General features: G+C 53.3%; 1 protein-coding gene across 5 annotated transcripts in view; it reads right to left on the bottom strand.

The window, feature by feature from the left end:
- SRC (SRC proto-oncogene, non-receptor tyrosine kinase) overlaps positions 1-22,716 on the bottom strand; it is a 50,969-nt gene extending 28,253 nt beyond the window's left edge. For 2 of the 5 annotated variants that reach the window (XM_082746308.1, XM_082746309.1), the window contains exons 1-2: positions 22,422-22,716; positions 5,017-5,085 (exon numbers count right to left, since the gene is read on the bottom strand). The gene's annotated coding sequence lies outside the window, so the exon portion shown is untranslated. The remainder of the gene's footprint in view (positions 1-5,016; positions 5,086-22,421) is intronic. The other 3 variants (XM_082746305.1, XM_082746307.1, XM_082746306.1) reach the window with 2 other exon arrangements.
- Between the last annotated feature and the right edge of the window lie 898 nt (positions 22,717-23,614).

Genomic DNA, 23,614 nt, shown 5'->3' with positions numbered 1-23,614 from the left:
AAAGTACACAATTTCCCCAACCACAGCAGAATACACATTCTTCTCAAGGGCAAATGGCACACGGAACATTCCCTGAGACAGACCATATTCTAAGTCATTAAGCCTTAATAAATTCAAAAGGGGTGAAATCATAAAAAGTATGTTTCCAACCAAAATATGATTAATTAAGAAATCAATAACAGGAATTACAAATATGTAAAAATTAACACACTCCTCAATAACCAATGAATCAAAATCATCAAAACAATAGAAAATGCTTTGAGGTGAATGAAGATGAAGACACAACATATCAAAATGTATGGGATGTAGTAAAAGTAGAACTTAAAGCTTAACTTATAGCTATAATTGCCTATTTTAAAGAAGAAGAAAGAAAAAATAAATGAAAAAGAGGAAAGATTGCAAACCAATAACCTAACCTTCCACCTTCACACAATAGCAAAAGAAAAGCAAATTAACCCTAAAGCAAGTAAAAGGAGGGAAATAAAGATTAGGGCAGAAATTAAGGGCATAATTTGCGACGACGTGTATAGAACTGAGGGTGTTATGCTTAGCGATATAAGTCAATTGGAGAAAGACAACTATCATATGATCTCCCTGATAAGAGGAAGTGGTGATGCAACATTGGGGGTTTGGGGCGTAGGGAAAGAATAAACGAAACAAGATGGGATCGGGAGGGAGACAAACGATAAGAGACTCTTAATCTCACAAAATAAACTGAGGGTTGCCGGGGGTCTGGGGGAGGGGGGTGGGCCCTAGGGAGAGGGTGGTGGGGTTATGGACATTGGGGAGGGTTTGTGCTATGGTGAGTGTGGTGAAGTATGTAAACCTGGTGATTCACAGACCTGTACCCCTGGGGCTAATAATACATTATATGTTTATTAAAAAACAAAAAAAATATTTAAAAAAAAAGAAAAGAAAAAGAAAAGAAATTAAGGGCATAGAAAATAAAAAAACAACAGAGAAAATCAACAAAACTAAAGGTTGGTTCTTTAAAAAGATCGACAAAAATGGGGCGCCTTCGTGGCTCAGTAGGTTAAAGTCTCTGCCTTCAGCTCAGGTCATGATCCCAGGGTTATGAGATTGAGCCTCACATCAGGCTCTCTGCTCAGCAGGGAGCCTGCTTCCCCCCGCCCTTTCTGCCTGCCTCTCTGCCTACTTGTGATCTCTGTCTGTCAAATAAATAAATAAAATCCTTTAAAAAAAAATTGACAAAATTGACAAATCTTTAGCTTCACTGAACAAGAAAATCAGAGAGAAGACTCAAATTACTAAAATCAGAAACAAAAGAGAGAACAATACTATAAACCTTATGGAAATAAAGAAAGTTATAAGGGCATGCTATAACTACTCCAACAAATAAGATAATTCAGATGAAAGGGACAAACTCCTAAAAAAACACAAACTACCAAACTACCAAAATTAAGAAGAAATAGGAAATCTGAATAAAGCTAAAACAAGTAAAGAGATTGAATGAATAATCTTAAAACATCTTACAAATAAAGACCCAGGCCCAGATGGGTTCACTGGTGAATTCTACCAAACAGTTAAAGAAGAATTAATATACCAAGTCTTTACTAGGAACAGCACCCTATTACCAAAACCAGACAAAGACATCATATAAAAAAAAAGGGGGGGAGACAACTACAGACTGCTATCTCTTATGAATATAAGATATAAAAGTCTTTTAACAAAATACTATTTTAACAAAATACTAAAAAACTGGATTCATCAACACATAAAAAGAATTATACATCATGACCAGAATACAACGTTGGTTTAAATGCCTAAAAACTAATTAATGTAATATGCCATACCAAATAGAATAAAGGACAAAAAACACAATAATCTCAATAGATGCAGAAAAGGTATTTAATAAAATCCAACACTCTTTCATGATAAAAACACTCAACAAATTCCCTGGAATTTCCTTAATCTGATTAAGGGCTTCTGCAAAAAACTCTCTCTAACATCATACTTAAAGGTGAATTGCTGAATGCCTTCCCCCTAAGATCAGGAATAACATAAGGATGTCCACTCCTACAACTTCTCTTTAACACTGTACTAACACTGCCCAGGCAGGGCAATAGAGAAGAAGATGAAATAAAAGGCAACCAGATTAGAAAGGAAGAAGTATAGCTATCTCTGTTTGCAGAAGACATGATCTTGTATACAGAAATTCCTAAGGATTCCTATAAAAAATTATCAGAATAAACAAGTTCAGCAAGGTTGCAAGGTATAAGATCAATATATAACAAATAAATTATATTTCTAAACACTAGCAATGAATAATCCAAAAATAAAATTAAGAGAACAATCTACAATATCAAAGGAACACTTAGGAATAAGAGTAACCAAAGAAGTACAAAATTTACACTCTAAAAAACTTCAAAAACTGTTGAAAGAAATTAAAGAAAATTTAAATAAGTGGAAAGACATCCCACGTTCATGGACTAGAAGTCTAAACACAGTTACAGTGGCAATATTCCCCAAATTCATCTACTGACTCAACATAATCCCTATCGAAATCCCATCTATCTTCTTGGCAAAAATTGACAAACTGATCCTAAAATTCATATGGAAGGTCAAGGGACCCAGAATAGCAAAAACAATCTTGAAAAAGAGAAACAAAGCTTAAGGGCTCATTCCTCTCAATTTCAAAAGTTGGGGTGAAGCTCCAGTAATCAAGACACCATGGGGACACCAGGCTGACTCAGATGGCAGAGCACACAACTCTTGATCTCTCATGGTGTGTTAGGGCCCCACGTTGGGGGTAGAGATTACAATCAATCAGTCAAATCAATCAGTCAATAACACCATGGTACTAGCATGAAGACAGATGTATAAATCCATGGGAGAGAATTGAGGGACAGAAATAAACCCTCACATTTATAGGGAATTGAGTTTTGGCAAGAGTGCCGACACCACACAACAGAGAAAATACAGTCTTTTTCAACAAATGGTGCAGGAAACACAGGATATGCACAAGCAAAATGTGGAAGCCTTCACCAAAAATTAACTCAAAATGGATCATGAACCTAAATACGCAAAGTAAAGCTGAAAAAAAATCTTATAAGAAAATCTATGTATACGTTTCATGGCCTTGTATTTCCTAGATATGATACCCCGAGCATTAGCAACAAAAGAAAAAATGGATAAACTGGATGCCACCAAAATTAAAAAGCTTTGTGTCCAAAGGACACCATCAAGGAGGTAAAAAGAATTCACAGAATGGGAGAAAATACTTGCAAATCTTATCTGTGATGAGGGATCTATACCTAGGATATATAAAGAACACTTACAACTCAACAACAAAAAGACACATGACATAATTTTAAAAAATGGGCAAAGGATCTGATTCTCCAAAGGGGAACTACAAATGGGCAATAACTATATAAAAGATGTTCAACGTTATTAGTCATAAAAGAGATGCAAATCAAAACCACAATGAGCTACCCCTTCACACCCAGTAGGAAGGCTATAATTAAAAAGATAACTGGAAGTTGTTGGAAACGTGGCTGATGGGAATGTACAGTGGTGTTGCTACTTTGGAAAACAGCCTGGTATTTCCTCAAAAGATTAAACATAGAGTTACCATTATGATTCAGAAGGTCTGCTCTAGGTATGCACCCAAGAGAAAAGAAAACCTTCACATAAAAACCTGTACGCAAATATTTATAACATCATTATTCGTAATAGTCAAAAAATGGAAACCACCATATGTGCAGCAGCTGACGAATGGACAAATAAAATGTGGCCACTATATCCAGACAATGGAATATTATTTGGCAAGAAAAAGGAATGAGGTACTGATAACATGCTATGACACGGATGAACCTTAAAAACATGATGCTAAGTGAAAGAAGCTAGACACAAAAGACCACATTTATAGAAAAGGTCCAGAATCGGCAAATCTATAGAAACAGAAAGATTGGTTGTTGCCTGGAGCTAGAGGAGGAACATCTGAGGGGGAGTGGGGAGTGACTAATGGAAACACAGCTTCTTTCTGGGGTGATGAAAATGTTCTAAAATTGATTGTGGTGATAGTTACACAACTCTGTGAGTATACCAAAAACCATTAAACAGTACATTTTAAATGTTTGAATTGTTTGATATGTGAGTTATATCTCAGTAAAGCTGTGATATTTAAAGACAAAACACTACAGCAGAGGGCCACTGTTCAACTATTAGATTGCCAAAGACCCCAAAATTCTACAGCAACCCACCTGGTGAGAGGGAAGAAAGACCAGGGGATGGGGGTGGGCATCAACACAACCCACCGGAAGGACCATCTAACAATCGCCATCAAAATTATGACTGCAGGGCGCCTGGGTGGCTCAGTGGGTTAAGCCGCTGCCTTCGGCTCGGGTCATGATCTCAGGGTCCTGGGATCGAGTCCCACATCGGGTTCTCTGCTCATTGGGGAGCCTGCTTCCCTCTCTCTCTCTCTGCCTGCTTCTCTGCCTACTTGTAATCTCTGCCTGTCAAATAAATAAATAATTAAAATCTTAAAAAAAAAAAAATTATGACTGCATACACCCTCTCACCCCACATTTTAGGATCAATCCTCAAGGAATCGTCCCACATGGATACTAAGTGTATGACTGAGGGTCTCCATCACTGAACTGTCTGTAAGAAGAGACTGGAAACAACCAAAGTATTCTTCACGAATTAAATAAAGCATGGTCTTCAACCACACAACGAAGACTAAGCAACCATAAAAAAGAAAGCAGCACCCAAAAATCCCCAATGTATGCCGTCAAGAAAAAAGTAATACCACAGGCTACGTGTGTGTATGTGTGTGTTACACGTTTATTCACACCTCTCCATCTCCCTGAAAGGACACACCAGAACCCCTCCCAATGGTTGTCTCTGGCAAGGAGACCTGGGTCCAAGAAAGGTTTTTCCCTGTCTTCCTTTGAACTTTGAATTTTTTTTTTTTTTTTACTGTGTGTGTGTGTGGGTGTGTGTGTGTGTGTGTGCTTTTTCTTTTCCTTTCAGGAAAAACCACAGGCTTACCTGGTCTCGAATCCTGGTGCTCTCTCTCTCATAGCTGGCAAAGTCCCCTCGCTTCTCTGAGCTTATGTTCTGCAAAGAGAGGGATAATCGTATCAGCCTTCAAGGTTGTTGCGAAGGGACAAATAAGACAGCCCATGCACAGGGCTCTCTGCTGTGCCTGGTGCCCATTCGGGGCACGGTCCTTATTGTTTATTAATAGGTCACCCTCTACACCAAGGTGGACGGTACCAGGTGGCAGCAGGGGGCCTCGGACCACACGTGCAGAGCACTGGCCATCCTCTCGGACTGAGAGAGGCAGCATTTGAGAAGGACTTCAAGAATGAGAAGGAGTTCCACAAGCAGAGATGACTGGGAACAATGTTCCTGGGCCAAGGGAGCCGTGCACTCGAAGACCTGGAGATAGGAAAGACCTGGGTATTCACTCAATTGCACTTTCGTTGGTTCCTTCCACTAAGCTTAGCTGAGCATCTGCTAGACGCTGACCACTGTGGTGAGAAAGACAGACAAAAGCGAAGGAGCTAAACCTTCCAAGGGAGGCGTTATAGTGATGGGGACAAGGAGGGACTGGGGCAGAACCGCACATCCTACTGCTCAAAGAGCAGACCAGGAAAAGGAGGCTCAGAGAAGGACAGGGGTGGCCTAAGATCACACAGCAGGATCTCAACTTCTGAAAAGACCTCCACCCTCTCCCTCACCCCACAGGCCTGGAGAAGAAAATGCCCGCAGGGGGTCCTTCTGATGTGCACCCCTCAGAAGGTGGACAGATACCATCTAAACTGGAGGGCCCACGAAAGGAGAGACAGTTGGTTCTCGGATGACAACAACGGCCAGTTGATGAGCAGAGAGACTCCTGTGTGTCAGACATCATAATAAGAACGGCATTTCGAGCATGAAGCCTGATGAGCTCACAGCAGCCCTGTGTGGCCAGACCTGTTTGGTAGATGAGAAAATTGAAGCATATGGAGGTCATGGTGCTTGCCGAAGGTCACAGAGCCCATAAGACGCAGCAGCCAAAAGTGGACTTGAACCGTCGGAGTTCTGTGACCTCATGTCTCAAGGACCCACCTCCAAGGGAGCCAACAACAGGACCAGTATCAGTGGTCACAACCCCTCTCAGAAGCACCCAAGCTGGGAGCTCTTCAGCCACTCCAGGAATGTCTCCTGATAACAGCAACCCAAGCAGGGGTGGGGAAGAATGGGCGGTGAAGGTTGTATCAGGAATGTGTTGGGGTGGAGGGGGAGGAGGTGGTGGGGAAGTGAACAGCCCATCGGCAGCCATCAGTCCTGTCTCTAGAGAGAGGGACGGGAAAGACACTATCAGGCACCTACCCGAGACAGGCGGGCTACCACATAGGGTAAAGGGGGCCCTCCACCACAGCCCACAGGCGGACCCTGGATAAATTAACCAAAGCCTCCTTTGGTACCACGGAGATGCCCATGGTCATCCCCAGGCAGCTGCAAAGGCAAATGAGCTAACCGACGCAGAGCCCGGAGCGCACAGGCCACGCTTCATAAAAGGGGATGTCACTGTTGAGAACGTGATCACTTCCATTATTGCTTAGTTCCTTGGGTCTCATCAGGACCCAGCTACGCAGGGGCAATCAGCCCTGTCTTGCAGGGGAGGGGACAGATGGAGGCTCAGAGAAACCAAGTCAGGTGCCCCGGCCACCATCCAAGATAGAAGTGGGTCCTCTGGGGATCCTGGGTCTCCGGGCCCTAGGCCGCCATCAGCCCTTCTGTCCAAGGCCACTGGTCCCAGCTGGCCTCCGGCAGGGAGTCCGTACACTGGGGACTAAGCAGGGCTCCACGGCCAGTCCACTGTCCATACAGGGAAATGGGAGGCCAGGACAGGGGGAGTGGCTGATGTATGGAGTGGCCACATATGGAGTGAACATGGGACCCTTCTGAACCTCTGAGGCCGGGTCCCCACCTGACCCCCCACCCCGTCCCTCCTCACAACAGCCCTGCGGGGAAGGTGCCACCAGCACCGCCCTGTCCACAGAGGAGGCCGGAGGGACGTGGCGAGGGTGTCAGTCCAACGCTCGCATTTCACGAATGGGGGCTGCCTCCCGTTCCAGGCTCCCTTCCGTCCTCCTACACCTGAACGGAAGCTCCCCGCGGGCAGGGGTCTTCACCTGAGTCCTTCTTTCCTTTCATATTCGCGAAAGAATCACCTATCAAACACGGGTGTGTTCCCACAGGTGGTTTGGAATATGAAAAGGCCCCGGCTGCAGACTAGGGGGATACATACAATGACAGTAGGAAAAGCTAGTACTTATTTAGGACCTACTGGGTACCGTTCTCATTATCCCATTTATAAATGAGAAAACGGACACACACCAATTAAACGATGGGACGAAAATCTCTTAGCAGCTCACTGACAAGTCCCTCCATCTCGGAGCTTCTGCCTACAGGGAAGGCCCCGAGGAAGGAGCCTTGACTGGGCTCTTCTTGGTAGGATCTAGGGCCCCCTTGGCTCCCTCAGCAGAACTCAGTGCCATCAACTGATCCAGTGCAGGCTGGAGGGGTGGAATGGGGCATGCTGATGGCCACGTTCCCCTCCCCCATCCTCCCACCCAAGGTTCACACTATCCCTTCAAATGTTCCCAAAAGCCCTGAACTGAGCCATGGCCACACTCATGTTACACGTGAGGACGTCAAGTCTCCAGGAAGCTGCCAAGCCAGGAAGTGGAAACCCAGATGCCAACACAGATCCAGGCGATACCAAAGACCATCCTGCCTCCACAGAACCTATAAGGAAGCATGGGAAGGGCAGTCTAGGAGGGTTGGCACAACATGTGCCAAGATCCTGAGGCAGGAGGGCCAGATGTACAGGGGGTCATTGCGTGAGAGGTCTGGACTGCGTGGGTCCCGGCTTAACTGGGTCACTGCTGGTGTCTGGGCCAGGCCTGAAGAGGTCTGAAGCAGGCCCTGAGAGAGATAAGTCTGGCAATTTAGATCAGAAAGGTCTGAAAAACTGAGAGGGGAGACCATCAAAGTTTTCTCAGGCCCCTGAGGGTATATGATGGGGCAGGTAAGGTTAGTGAGTTTTCATCACACAGTGATCCTATCAGACCACAGTAACCTCCAGTTCCAGCAGGCTGGAGGGACAAGAAGGATCCTAAACCATGGTGGACTTCCCTGAGGAAGGGACATCACAGCTGAGGTCCAAAGGCTGGGCAGTGTGTGAAAAGAGGCAGAGGAAGTATGATCCAGGCAGAAGGGCCTGCTTGGGCAAAGGCCTAAAGGTGGGGTCATTAAAAGAAAGGAAGGGAGCCAGTCAGTGTTCAGTACGTAGCTTCAGTCTCCCTAGCAGCAAAATGGGCAAAAAGACAGGCACACAGTGGGTGGCTCCAGTGTTCCCATGTCCACTTCCCACCATCCCCCCTATCAAAGGCCTAAGAGATCAGTCACTGGAAAGCTGCTGCTGGGTCCTCCTGCCCATGGGAGCATCTTGGGGCTGGTAAGGTTCCCCCTCAACCCTACTCTGGCTTCTACCCTAGAGCCTAGGCCGGGCAGCCAGGCCAGCAGGTGAGCAGGGCAGCCCACAGGCCAGCAGGCCACAGTCCCCATGCTAGGGAGCCTCTGTGAGACGTCCCCCTTCACAGACCAAGAGCTTAGGCTTGGGGCAAGGGGCGCCCAGACCGGCGTCACAGAGCCAAGCGAGTGTGGCCCCTGACCGAGGGTGTGGGCACGGGGAGGGTGAAAGTCTTCAGTCAGAATCGCTTTGTGATCTCAGATAAGTCACACCCCATCTTGAGGCCCGGTGTCTGGACCTGGACAGACGCCCTGGCGTGCCAAGGCTTCCTTAGCAGATACCACTCCCAACCCCACCGTCACCCCGTGCCATTGAGACTTCAAGTTTTGTTCTCTCCGGGCTTCTCCAAGGTCAACCCCTCCGGGCTGCCAACTGCCCCACCCCGACTGGCGGACGGGCCTTAGGGGGACAACTGCCAGCCGGCAGCCTCTGCCCACTGCACTCAGGGGCTCACAGTGCTCATGAATCCCTGCCAGCAGCTCTGCTTCTCTGCTCTGGGAACACAGAGTGCCCCCTCCTCGCTGCCCACACCCAGGCAGGAACTCCGCAAGGGACACGAGTGGGCAGGAGCACCTGGTGGCCTGGTCCCCTCCACACAGTCAGCTCTGAGCTCCATCCCCTCCCCCAACCGCGAGGCCCACACACAGGTGCCCCCCCACCACCAGAGGCGTGGCTTTGGGACGTCCAGCTCTCCCTTTACTTAACCCATAAAATGATGCCTCTGTCAGACCTGAGCGGGGGAGCCTCTGAGCCTGAGGCTGATGATGGGCAAGATGGGCCTTAAAGCTTCTCCCTGCAGCTCGCAGGATGGAGGCCCACTGCTTTCTCCCTCCTCCCTACCCCTCGGCCCTACCCTCAACTCGCAACCATGTAACCCCTCCCCCAGGGCTTCCCGACCTGCCCCCCTTGACCCTTCACAAACTCTAGTACAAGGAGGGAGGGATGAAGGGAAGGGGAGAGGAAGAGCCAGGGGGAGGGAGGGAAGGATGGATGGGTCCCACCTGGGGCCTGGGACAATGGAGAGGTACAGGCCTCAGTCCTGGGTCTGTCCTGCCCCACAGCCTACACCCCAACCAGCCCCATCTCCTGCCACCACCTGAGGGTTCCCTGTGGCCGGGCTTCTGACCTCCCTGACCTACACAGGGCAGTGGGCAAGCCAGAGACAACTCCAGGCCCCCAGCCCCACTCAGCACGGGCCCAGGCATAGAACGGGGTCCAGGCACAGAACGGGGACCAGGGGATGTTTGCTGAGTGAGCAAGGAGCGAAGGAAGGGGAAGCCAGGGACCATCCATGGGCCAGGACTGCCGCAACATGTCTGGTCCCGTGCTCGTGGAACAGACACGCTCGGGGCTGGCAAGCCTCAAACCGGCTCCGCCAGTGCAGCCGGGGCGGAGCGGGGGCTGCAGGCTCGGGCTGGCACCAGCCGAGGGGTGCAGGGATGCTGCTGGGGGCAGGACCCGCAGCCCAGGGAAGGCAAAGGCTAAGTGGACCCTGGAGCTCCCACTAACCCCAGCCCCACAGAGACAGAACCATTCCAGCCCCTGCCGCTCTCGGGTTTCTTCCTGGGCAGGAAGGGGCCCTCTTTCCCGACTCCAGGCCCTGCCCCGCCCTGCAGAGGGCAGGATCCCTTCCCGCTAGGACCTGCCTCCACCTGCCCACAGCCTAGAAGCCCTACAGGGAAGGGCAAGACCAGGAAGTGAGTGGCGCGGGAGAGGGCCGAGGCAGCAGGCCACCCGGTGTAAAACCCCACTCTGTCCCCAGCTGCTTCATGGCCAGCTTCCCTAGGGACCAGGGGAACCCTCAATCCTCTGGTGTGGAGTCACCTAGAAGACACCACCGGGCAACCGCAGGTCTGCCCCAAAGCCCTGCACTGTGGGTGGACGTAGCCGGAGGCCAGACGTACACACGTCCTTCCTTACTCCCCACAGAAACAACAATAAAACTACCTGCTGATCACTTCATGTTTACTCTATGCCTACCACCAGGCCTGGTACTTGACACGCCTTGCTTTATCTGGTCCTCCCAGCACCGCTAGGAGCTAGGGACCCCCAGCAGAGGAAACCGAGGTCCAGGTCACGTGGCCAGGGAGAGCCCAGGCTCCTGACCCCACGCCGGAGGTCACACTGAGCAGCCTCCCTCTCCCCAAGGTAGCTCAGGGCAGGAAAGAAATCTCGGTACCCCCAGAAATCTGGAGCTGGAACTGGGGAGGCAGGATCCATAGTCCTCAGATCCACAGATCCATGGAGTCCTGAGAGGGCAAGCGCCAACCCTGCCTGGCTGTGTAACTCAGGCAGTGGGTATACCACTTTGAGCCTCAGTTTTCTTATCTGTAAAATGGGCAGGGTCTTGACCATTTCACCTCATGTGTAGGAACTGGACGGCTCAGTCCAGCCCTCAGGACACGGTGAAGGAGGCACTGGGAATTTGTGCCTCCAGATGGGCTGGGGAGAGAAAACGATCATAAACCAGAAACCACAGTTGTCTGTGACAGGGACTCAGGCCCTCATCACCAGCAGCCCAAGAAAGGAGAGACAACGGCCCCTGCCCCCATGCAACCCAGTTCCGAGTCCTGTTGGTCCACCCACAAACACATCCTGAAGCCACTTCCTCTCACCATGGCCACCCCCCTAGTCCCGGCCCAGTCTCCTCCTCCAAGCTGGCCAACTGGGGGCAGAGAGCCTTTCTGGAATGTCAGTCTTAACCACCGCTCCCGCTTCACAGCCCCAACAACACAAAGGACAAAGTCCTCCCAGGGACCTCCCATGGCCTACAGAGGACTCTCCCAGGCCCACCCCCTTCTGATCTGCTCACACTGTCCACTGTTTCCCCTTTCCCTGAGAACCCGGGGCACATGCTCACTCGGGCCTTTGCCCCCGCTGCTCCCTCTGCCCAGAGCACGCAGTCCCCAGACCCGTCCTTACCTCCCTCCTTCACTTGCTTCAGGTGATTTACTCAGACGTCACGGGCTCAGAGGGCCTTTCCTGGCCACCTGTTTAAATGGCAACACACCCAACCAGCTCTGCCCTCTCTCTGAGTCTCATTTCAAAAGCTACCTCCTCACACAAGGCCTCTCTTGACCTCCCCCAGCCCAGGCGAAGACCTTCAACTTCTCCTTCCTAGCACGGCCCGCAGCTCTGATGACACAGCTCACGGCGAGAACGCCCAGCTGAGGGGAACAGGGACCACTCCTGTCACAGCTCAATGTCTACAGCACGTGGAACGGGCGAAACAGTCACCAGCTGGGATGCGTGGCTACCACCTGGCCAGAGTGGACACTAGCCGAAAGCACAGGACCTAGCATGGGGTGGATATCTGGTAATTACTGAACGGGTGGATGGATGGACAAATGGATAGACGGATGGATGGATGGATGGATGGATGGATGGATGGATGGATGGACAGAGAGATGGCTGGACGGACAGACGGATGGATGGGTGGACGGATGGATAGACAGATGGATAGGTGGATGGATGGGTGGGTGGGTGGATGGATGGACAGAGAGATGGCTGGACGGACGGACAGACGGATGGATGGATGGACGGATGGATAGACAGATGGATAGGTGGATGGATGGATAAGTGAACAGGGCACACACAGGGGGCTTGGGACTTGCCAAGGATGCCCAGGCCCCTGAGAAGGTGGCCCAGAGAAGGGACAGATCCGCCCGAGCTCACCAGCCAGGCTCTGGCCTCTGCAGCTGCAGCCAGCCCAGCCTTTCCTCCTGCACAGCGCGACTTTCATTTCCCATCTTCTCTGTCTGAGGAAGCTCCTTCCCCCGGGGGAACTGGATGAGGAGGAGGGGCGGGTGGCCCTTAGAGGGGGGCTCCCAGGCTCCATCTGCCCCACCACAAAGGGGCTTTGTCTTCAGTGCCTCTGCTGAGCCCAGGCAGACCAGAAACCACCCCTCCGCCGCCCAGCAGGTCCCACCACCCTGGTCAGCCAGACCAGGGGCGAAAGCCAGACCCCAGGGGCAGGCACGGTGCTGGGCGCAGCCCTCTGAAATCTCATTCAGCCCTAGGAGACTCTAGGGTGACCCCCATTTTGCGGATGGGGAAACTGAGGCTCAGAATGGCAAAGATACTTTGCCAAGGTCTCCTGGCCCACAGAGAACAAAGCTGGGTTTCAAACCCATGGCCATCTGGCACCAGAATCTTCAACCACGGTTCTTAACCCACCTCATCTAGAGTACAGACACTCTGGGTTCAAGAGGGGGGAGGGGCCTTTCTGGAGGCAGAAATGGACAACGATGCCTAGCCCTGCACCCAAGTGGGGAGACCTTTGCCCTGGCAAGGTTTACCAACAAGGCAGGGAGGCTGGGCCCTGAACCCAGAACCCTTTGCCCCACGCCCCACCCATGTCTCAGGCACCTTCAGAATCGGCCAGCCAGGCCCCAACACGTCTCCACCACTTCCTGCCAGGCGGGCTTCTGCAGGGAAAGGATGTCCAGGCAGGCAGAGCAGGGGCTGAGGACCCCACCCCTCACCTTGCTGCTCCCCCATCAATCCCAGACCTGCCATTTGTCTGGCCGGTGCTCACCTTCTCTCCAGGGCCACCTCACCAAAGCCACAACACCAAATGAATCAGTTGTGCCCAGCAGCCTCTCCTCAGGCCCAGGGACAGCACGGAGACTCCCCAAGCAGGTGCTCAGGGCTCTCCATGGACGGGCACCAACACCTCTCAAGACAAAACCCCACCACTTCGTGGGGTCCAACAAGAGGAGCTGCTCATCCCACACCTTCGGGCCTTGGTTCAAGGTCCATCTCCCCACAGAGAACTATCCCATCCTTTCAGGTATGTTATACACTGCTTCCTCCAGGAAGTCCTCCCTGGTCTGCTCCCTCCAAGGCCCCAAACCAGCCTCTACCTTCTGCCCCAGATAAGGGTTCTTGATCCCTATCTGGAACCCCAGCCTCCCTGGACTACCTTCACTTGGCAACAGTAACTGAGCACTGAAGAGCCGGATCTGACCCTCTCTATGTCTTCCCTTCACACCTTCAGCAGGAGGCCTCAACAAAGCCTGGCAAGGTATTGAGGTCTTGCCTGGTTAGTCTAGTCATGTACCTTGTACATGAGCTGACACTCCCCACCTTCCCAAGCTATGCCTGCACCCACCAGAGGAGTTCCTACCTCCAGATCTTCACCCAGGCTCTCCCTTCTTTCTGGCATGCCCTCACCACTTTTTCCCTTGTGAGCTCCTGCTCATCCTTTAAGACTAAAGGTGATACCTCCTCTAGGAAGCCCTCCTGGCCTTGTAATGGGCTGCCACAGTTCCTACAGTGCCCACCCTGTGGTACGGCAATGACCCTGATCATTGTATGGGCTGGTCCCAGGGTGCAACCCTTGGGGTCTCCAGACCCCAGCACAAGGCTCAGACACCAGCAGCGGGTTATCAAGAGTCCAGCTGCCAATCCCTACCCAGAGAACCCAGGGACAGAGGCCAGGAACAACTCCCAGAGGCGGTAATGAGGCCTATTTTGCCATGCTTTCCACAGATCTAAGGTATGGGCGGAGTGGTGGTGGGGGGTGCCTTCTGCAAATGGCCAACTGGTAACCAAGCCCACGTCGTTTCTAAAACTAGGGCACAGGAGAGAAACGGGAACAGCAGAATTGTCCCCAAATAGAACTGTGGCTCATCTGGTTCCAGGGCCTTCGGGAACACCTGGTAGGGAGGGGGGTGGGGAGAACAGGTGGCTGCTCCCAAGGCTCTGAAAGGAAATCTGAAGTTTGGAGGGCAGGAAGGTCAAGGTCACTACAGTCATTGCTGACACCCTGCCCCCTCCCCTAGGAGTCAGTCCAGTTCCTGGAAGATGGCAGTCCAGTCCCACTTACCCTCCCCTAACTGCAGGGTGTTCCCTAAACTGTCCTAACTCTGAGCCTTTGCTCACTTGGGTCCTCTGCCTGGAATGCTGTTCCCCCTTCTTACCAGAGTCCTGCCCATGGCCATAACCATAACCACTAGCTGAGGCCTTTCTCTAAGCCTGGCGTGGGCAGAAATCTGGAAGAAAATGAGCTTATCCAGTCTTCCCAGGAGCCCAGTGAAGAAAGACGTCTGCCCCCATGTCACCAATGAAAAACTGAGGCTCAGTAAGAGAAGCCACTTGTCCAGGGCACACAACAGAGGCGGCAGGTGGACCAGCTGACATGGTAGGACCCGGGTGCCGGTAGCCACAGGGCCCCCGAAAGGCCTGGCCGAGCCTGGTTCAGCCTCCTAGGCAGGCCCAGCCTTGAGAATTCTGCATAATTCAGGGACAGAGTGCACAGGGAACAGCCCCCACCAGACTAGACCAGAGCCCTCACGTCCCCCAAACCCCACCCTAGGGTGGCTGCTGACTAAGAAACCACACTGGTTTGACGTGACAAAACTATCTCCCCCCACGATAGGCACAAACCCACTGTACAGATGAGAAAACTGAGTCCTGGGAGGGAAGAGTTTCCCCATCTGGAAAGTGGAATCTGCCCCCAGGAACCTGACATCTCTCTGTGGCCTGGTGGATGCTATTTCCTTTCTCTTATTCTCAGTTTTCCTATCTGGAGCATCTGACTGTCAACCCTTTCCTCTTCAAGTTGATACAAATGATAAGAAAACAGCAGCTAAACTTTGTTGAGGGCGTACGACGCCCTGGCTTTGCTAACAGCATGCATACCTCACTTGATCCCTGGAACAAGCCCACGACGTACGTCCTTAGGCCCATTTTTCAGGTAGGGAAGCTGACACGCAGAAAGGTAAACTGACTCACTACAGTCACACAGCTTGTGGGTGACAGCAGTCAGAGGTAGAGGAGAAGCCCTGGGGTTGGGGGCTGGTAGCTTCCCAGAGCAGTCTCCTGGCCTCGCCACCCTGAGAGGAATGCCAGGGCAGGGCTGTAGGAGAGTCAGGGGTCAGACAGGAGGCAGAGGAGGGCTTGGCCTGGATGAGGCGGGGCTGGCCTGTAGAGTTCACAGGGTCCTGGGTGCAAATTTGTGAACTGCGTGACCCTGAGCAAGTCTCTTTGCTTGTCCGAGCCTCAGTCAGGTGAGAGGGGGCCAGAACGGCGGCCCTGCGGGATGCTGGGAGGACCAGATGCAGGCACTCTCGGGAACAGACCCAGGGCCCCCCTGCGGGATGCTGGGAGGACCAGATGCAGGCACTCTCGGGAACAGACCCAGGGCCCAACCATGCGCTGAGGGCGCCAGTGACTTCTGAAGGAACCCCAGGGGCCGGTCACCATTCTCTCAGGATCACAGCTGCATCTCGTTCTCCACTCAGAAGGGATGGGACCGTGGGCACAACCTGTCCCTGAGTCCTAGAAGGAACCCTCCCCGCTCTGCATCCCTGCAGGCCATGTGACCTCGGACAAGTCACTTAACCTCTCTGCACCTCCAAATCCTTTCATGGGGCTCTGAGAGAGGGGCTCCCACCTCGGCAGATGGTGGGTTCATGGGGTGGGCGAGGGGTTAGTCCCATCCATGCAAACAGAGAGACCAGCCGGGGTGACCCTGACTTGGGGCCTCAGTTTCCTCATCTGCCAAATGAAGAGGATTACGATGGTTCTGCCTCCCTCCTGGCCCTGCCGGGGATGCTCAAAGGGGGCTGTGGCAAGCGCTTAGTAAACTGTCAAGGGCGGTACCAGAGTGATGGTTCCTGCTGAGGCAAAAGAACCCCATGACTTGCCATCTAGGGCAGAATGTGTCAGCGCCGTGAGGGAAGGCAGAGAAGAGACAGCAGAGCACAGAGCAGGAACGAATGGACTCAGGTTGGGGCACAGAGGGTGGTCACTAAGAACTTTCCGGAAGCAGAGGTATCTTAGCCACTTAGACAAGTATTGAGAGGGACGGCCACTGGGCAGTGGGCCCACAGAGGCCAGGCACAGAGGCTGGACAGACACACAGGGAGAGAGCCAAGCACTCTGAAAGGCTAAAGTGCCACCTGAGTACAAGGGAAATGGGGGTGCAGCCGCAGGTGGGTGAGTCACAGGTGGGCAGAGGCAGGAGCCAGGCTCGAGGCTGGGTGACGCTGGTGACTTCCAATCCACCCAGTCACACAAAAAAGTCTGTTTCTCGTTAACCTTCCCCTCGGCCACGCCCCATGGGACAAGCCTGCCACAGGCACAAGCAACCAGTGGGAGCCCCGGGGATTCCCCCAATCAATTGGCCCACAATTCCCATCCAGAATTCCCGCCTTGTCAGGAAATTGCCTGACAGACGTTCAGAACCGTGAAGCACTCGCCGTGTGCAGACTCAGCCACAGCAGCCATACATTAGCCCAGCTGACCCTCACACCACCTTGTTGAAGCTGGCCCTGGCACTGTCATCCCCGTGTCACAGACAGGGACACTAAAGCCCCAAGCAGTTGTTTTCCAACAATCCTACCCAGCAAACGCAGAGTCAATATTTGAACCCAGAACCAATGGGCTCCAAAAGCCTTTTGCTACGTCTACTCCCTTTATGCCATGAGTACCTAATGAGTACCCATGAGATCAATCCATGGACCTGGGAGCTCCTGCAAGATCCAGTACTCCAGATCTGAATGGAGATCCATCAGCCAGAACCAGAAGCCCAGAAAGTCAGGACCACCTGCTCCCAGCAACACACCAACCCTATACGTGGGAAAGACTTCAGGCAAGCTGGGTGCCCACTCAGTGGGAATCAGATGTTACAAATCACCCAGAAGCCAGAAGTCTGGGCCGTGCTGGGAGATGGTGGCCCCAGCCCTTGTCCCCTCTGAGCCTCAGTTTCCTTTCCTGTGTAATGGGAACAAAAGTTGTGCCCACCCCACGCTGGGGCAAAAAGGATGGAATGGGCCACCCTGCTGTGACCTGGCTGGACAGGGCATGACATGAGGACACCCACATCAGATGGAGTAAAAGGCAGTCCAAGGGAAGGTAATCAGGTCTGAACAGGCAGGCTGAGTTTCCAGACACCATCACCACCCCGACCTCCACCCCCAGCACCAGGAGTCAGCCTGTGCCGGCCTCGCAGCCCAGCGGGTCTGGGAACCCAGAGGACTCATCCCCACAGTCTCTAACAGCCCCACATGGGCTCAAAGAGGACTCCATCAGGCTTGCCCTGGAGGACCCCCCCCCCCCCCCGCGCCACCTAGGATCCCCACCGCAGAGCCTCAGTGAGGGAAAAGTCCTCCCCACACAGAGCAGGAAACTGAGGACCAGGGTAGGAGACACTCCTCATTTTATTTTGGAACCCCCTGTGTGGTTCTGCTGGGAGGAGAGGGACTGAGGCCCAGGTTGGAAGGATGTCACTTGCTCAAGGTCCTATAGCAGGGAGGTTTGGCTTCTGGCCGTGGTCTCTGGAATCCTTCCCATTCATCTACCCCTTGACTCGGCCCCACCCAGGCTGTCCCGTGGGAAGGGGCTGAGTCCGGAGAGGCCTGGATCAAAAGATAGGAGACAGGCCTTTTTCTCCCAGCTTGGATAATATGTCCTGGGTCTTTCTGGCCTCGATTCCCCCATCTGTGAAAAGAGAAGGTCAGAACAGACCAGGCATGACAAACCCATGGCGTGTGTACAACATGCTCAAATCATCTGCCAATAGCAGACATTACAAATCCCTTACAGCACTCCTTCCCGGGAAGCCAAGACTGGGCCTCAGAGGCCTTCTCAACACAGCAGCGCAGGCGTGGGCCATCCTAAGACTGAATACTAGCTGAGCCCCCACGAGGGAGGAGAGGGAGAAAGATGTCCCATTTACAGAGCATCCAGTAGATTTGAGGCACTGGGAGAAATGAGCAGATTCCATCTTCACAGGGGAGGTGTGCCAAGGCCGAGGCTCCTCTGGACATACAGTGGGAACGGGGCCTTGACCACCAGGGAAGGAAGCATGCACTGGGCCTGCTTTTCACCGAATTGTAAAACAGGGCCAGCCCCCCGGTAAAGGCAGATATGATCTCATCCCACTCTCCCTTTGGCCTTATCAAAGGTAAGCCCCAGGCCCACTTTGTAGCTTCAGAAACTGAGTCACAGGAAGGCGTTGTCCACTGCCAGAGGAGGAAGGACTTGAGTCAGGTCTGGGTCTTCCCCACCCCTATTCATCTAGTCAATGTGGGCTAAATGCCTTATTTCAGTCCCCTTGGGGCATCCTAGAAGCCATGACTCATATTATCCCACTTCACAGATGAGGAAACTGAGGCGCCCCAGAGGAAGTACCCGCACCCGCACCCCTACCCCTGCCCTGCCCAGTGGCTTGAGTGGAAACCAGGGTGGTCGGCTGTGGAGATAAGAGGGTAAGAGCGGTAGGGGGTGCAGGAGCAAAGGGCTGTAGGGATCCAAGAGGAGAGAGAGGTGTGGGAGCCACACGACCCAGGCAGGGTCTTAGTATTTATATCTAGAAAATGGATCGATCTCACCTAAGGCAGGCTTTTCAAGAAGCTGGGCAGAGGTAGACCAGTAGTGCTCTCCCCAGCTGAGCCTCCTTGCACAGAAAGGAGTGAGCAGGACTCAAATCTCCCACACACGGGAGGCTTTCCCAGGCCATTCCCGCCTAGACCAGCACCCTCAGACTCCACGAGCTCATCTGCTTAAAGCCTTCACCACAGAGACCACGAGGCCAGAGCCACTGGGCCCACTGAGCCACCCAGTAGAATACCATTCAAGGCAGGTCCCCCTCCCTAAGCACCTGCTGGCCCCATGCACTGGGGCCGTACAGCCCTCATTTAACTGTCAGCTGATAGGGAGATATTTATTGTCTCCATTTTCAAGATGAAGAAAGTTAAGTCTCAGAAAGTTACAGCGAATGACCCAAAGATATATGACAAGCACAGACAGTCAGAATTCAAACACAGACCCGTTTGACTCCTGAGCCCTTATCATACCTCTGGTCTCCAGCTGCCTGCTTCCCACCTCACTGCTAGCCTCCGGCCGCCCTGCATGCACCACCCCAACAGCTGGCTGCCCCCCTCTCCTGCCTTCCTGCCAGTAAACTCCTACTCCACTTTCAAAGCCCAGCCTCAAATGCCTCCTCCTCTTGACTCCTGATCTAGGCCCCCACAGAATGCTTGGAGTCCAGCCCACAGATCTATTCCTACCAGGTGCCTTGAACAGCTCCGTTCCCACTGCTTCCAGCATGGCTCTGTTCACACAGGGGACACCAATTAGCCCCTTGTGTGAAGATGAAGGTCAAACTCCTCCCCAAGGCCCACACAGCCCCATATCGTCCAGGCCTGCTGATAACAACCCCCATAACACCCCCCACTTCACCTTTCACCCACTTTCCTTAATTCTCCACACTCTTAGATTCAGAGGCCTTCCCATTGTTTCTCAATAACAAGACACACTCCCCCACCTCAGGGCCTTTGCACATGCAGTTCCCTCTGGTTAGCAAGCCCTTCCCCCTAGCTCCATGCCTGGCCAGCTCGTACATACTTCCTTCTAGATTCCCTGCACCCCACGCCTCTCTCTCTATGCCCTTATCGCATCTGTGATTATATATTCATTTATTTGGCAACTTGTTTGCTACTTGGCTCACGCACTAGACTCAAATATCTGAGAGGCCAGGGACCTGTTCACAACTCCGCAGCAAGGACCTACCCAGACTGACCACACTCCACAACCCCAGAGGCCCTGGGAAGTGTCTGAAGAGACACTTGGCTCACTTTGTTGAGCAAACTTCTTGCTCTCCCTGAGCACCACCTCCTGGAAGCCTCCTGACTGATGCCTCCTACAACTCCCACTACTAACCCCATCACCACACTGCTCAGCCTGAGTTAGAAGCTCCTAGTATACAGCAGAAGCTCATACAGGGTCATGGATATTTGCATATAAGCACGTTTGGGAAAATGGGGTCAACTGAGGACTAGGGGTTTGGGGTGGGGCGTAGTGGGTAGTTGTCAGAAGGTCACTGAACCATCTACTCCCTGGCTCCTGGGGCTTAGGGGAGCCAGACATCCCCCCACCTACCCACCAGGTCACAATCAGGGAAGAAGCCAAAGCAGGCACAGTGCTGTGAGCTGGAGAGAGTTCGTGCTCCAGGAAGAGGCTGGGGAGAGGAGGCAAAGCCAGGGAGCCTTCCTGGAAGAGGAGGGCCTGAAATTTAGCTTTCAAGAGCAAGAACAGATAAGCAGCTCAGAGAGGAGAGGGCAACGCTGGCAGGGACACCTTCAGGATAAAAGCCCAGAGGCCACCCAGGAGGGTCTAAGCAGGCAGTCAGCTGAGAGAGGTGACACATTGTAAATCACTTCCCTGTGTGGAAAGACCACATCACCAAGGCACACCAAATCACCACTCCACCAAAAGGGCCTCACGGCTTCCATGCAATCACTCATCCATCAGGACAGTCTTTTCCAATACTATTGAGGGCCCAGCCCCAGACTGGGAAAGCCCTGCTCGCCGGACACTGGAGAGGGGTACAAGGGCAGCCAGACTGGGGTCTCTGAAGCTCTGGGGTCAAATTGCATGAGCTTGGTCAACTCACCTCTCCTCTCTGAGCCTCAGTTTCTCCATTCGGCCTATTTTATACTTAATAAGACTGAGGCCTGAGGAAGCAGTGAGGGGCTTGAGGCTACACAGCTGCTGGCCGGCAGGACTGTGCTGGAACTGTCTCCTTCTCAAGGGGTGATGAGATGGCTTCCCGGACACCAATGCATCCTCTACTGGACACGAGTCCCACAGGACCTGCACCCTCGGCCTCACCCACTTTAAGCAATTCATCCAGTGAAGTGCTCATTTATTGAGCATCTACTACATACCAGGTTCCCACGTGTAGATTCCTCCATTCCACATATGGGGCTCAGAGGGGTCATCCCTTGGCCCAGGTCACCCAGTGAGACAAGAAGTCTCAGTGTCTTGTCTGCCTGGCCAGGGGGCTGAGAAGAGGGTCAGGAACAGGACCAGCTTGGCCTCTTCTTGAAACCAAATCTGATGTCAGCGGCACTGTGGCTGGGCCTGGACTCCCCACAGGTAACCCAGGGACCACTGCCCCCACTGTGGAGGTCCCGAAGCTTGGGGACCCCACCTGGCCAAGCCTCACTTGTTCTGCCCACTGTCCGCTCAGCCTGAAGGCACCAGAGGCAGACCTAATACCCCACAGGTGAGCCTCTTCTGTCCACACCCATCCTTCCCCAGGAGTCGCAGCCCTGGGGACTGATCCAGACCTGCCACTGATCCAGACCCCAAGATCAGAGAGGGTAGGCAGTCCTCTGACCACACAGAGCTGGGCAAGTGGTTGGCCCCGTTGGCACTCAAACTCACCCACAGCCAAAGCCCAGGCAGAGAGATGGACCCCACCTGGTGGAGAAAACCCAAAACTTTTGCCAACTTCTGATCAGGCAAGAGGCTGGGCCTGCCAGGGGCGAGGCTGGGGGGCTGGGGGCAGCAGGGACCAACAGTGTGGCCCAGTCCCTTGCAGACCGGCGGCACCAGGCCCTACCCTAAGCCCCAGTAGGATAGAGAGGTCCTGGTGCCCCGGCCCCGCGCCCCTGGCTCGGCGCCCCCAGGCCCACCCTACCCGCCCCCTCTCCACCTCCCATCCCCGGCCGGGGGCGCCAGGCCCGGGAGCCGCGGCCAGAGGCGGCGCCGACAGGCTCAGATTTCAGATTTGGCCTAGACCTGGCCCGGGGGCTCGGCCTGGCTCCTGCTCTCAGGGGGCTCGCAGGAGCAGGGTGAGCTGGAGGTGGTCCCCGCGCCGACAGGACCCCCGAGCCCCCCGCCCCAGCCCCCTCCCCCCGCGGCATCACAACAAAAGGCCGCGCCGGGCAGGTCCCGGTGCGCCAGCCCAGCGCTCCGGGATCGCGGCTCGGACCCGGGGGTGGAGGTTGGAGGGGTGGACAGGAGCCCCCCGCGGCCCGGCGATCCGCCACCACGGTGGTCCCTGGCGGGGGCTCCCCCATGCCGGCCGGGACCGGGGGTCCGCGGAGGGGCGGGGGGTGGGGGGGCTCACCTGGGCCGGTCGGTAGGCGGGCGCACCGGCAGACAGACGCACGGGGTGGCGGGGGCAGACAGCCGGACAGCCAGGGGTCGGGCAGACGGCGGCCTGGCCGCTCCGGCTCCCAGGCCGGAATGGATTCCGGGCCGGGAGAGACAGATCGAGAGAGAAAGGGAGGAGGAGGAGGAGGAGGAGGCGGCCCGGGGAGGGGAAGAGGAGGGAGGGAGCGCGCGAGCAGGGAGGAGGGGCCCGGCAGGCCGCCGGGAGGAGGAGGAACGAGGAAGCGTGCGGGGACGTATTCCCCGCCGGTGACCTAGGAAAGACCCACATGGGGACCCCCTACCCCACCGGAGCCGGGGGTCCGGGAGGGGCAGGGCCGGGGGCGGAGGCACAGAAACCCTGCCCCCACCCTGCCCCGTGAGAGCGCCCCACCCTGTGGGACCCCAAAAGACCCTCAAGCCAAAATGCCCTCCCTAACAGCCCCCAACCCACCCACCCTGTTTACCCCAAATCCACTTTTCGCAATTACCGATAATAATAATAATAATAATAATAATAATAGGGGCGCCTGGGTGGCTCAGTGGGTTAGGCCGCTGCCTTCCGCTCAGGTCATGATCTCAGGGTCCTGGGATCGAGTCCCACATCGGGCTCTCTGCTCAGCAGGGTGCCTGCTTCCCTTCCTCTCTCTGTGATCTCTTCCCTTCCTCTCTCCTACTGTGATCTCTCTCTGTCAAATAAATAAATAAAATCTTAAAAAAAAAAAATAATAATAATAATAATAATAATGTCAGCGCTAATGAAGCCCTCACTCCTTGCCAGGCACCAGGCTAATGGCTCAGGTCGACTCTAGGATCTATTCCTAACAACACCTAGGCTGGGCAGACTGATGATTATCCCCATTTTACACATGAAGAAACTGAGGCACAGAAAAGTAAGTTGAGAATCAAGCATTGGACCCTGGCCTTGACCTGTTTCCCAAAGTAAGGATTGAGGATTGGTGAAGGAAGAACAGAGTGGGGAGGAGGAACATTTATTTTAACAGATATGTGTTTATTTTCTTTTTCTTTTTTTTTTTTTTTTAGATTTTATTATTTGAGAGAGAGGGAGAGAGCATGAGCAGAGAGAGGGGGAGGAGCAGAGGGAGAGGGACAAGCAGACTCACCATTGAGTGGGAAGCCAGATTCGGGGCTCAATCCCAGGACCCTGAG

The sequence above is a fragment of the Mustela nivalis genome (genome assembly GCF_964662115.1).
Source record: "Mustela nivalis genome assembly, chromosome: 8".
NCBI classification, from domain to species: domain Eukaryota; kingdom Metazoa; phylum Chordata; class Mammalia; order Carnivora; family Mustelidae; genus Mustela; species Mustela nivalis.
The sequence above is the reverse complement of the archived record's forward strand: the minus strand, read 5'-3'. Positions and strand labels throughout refer to the sequence as shown.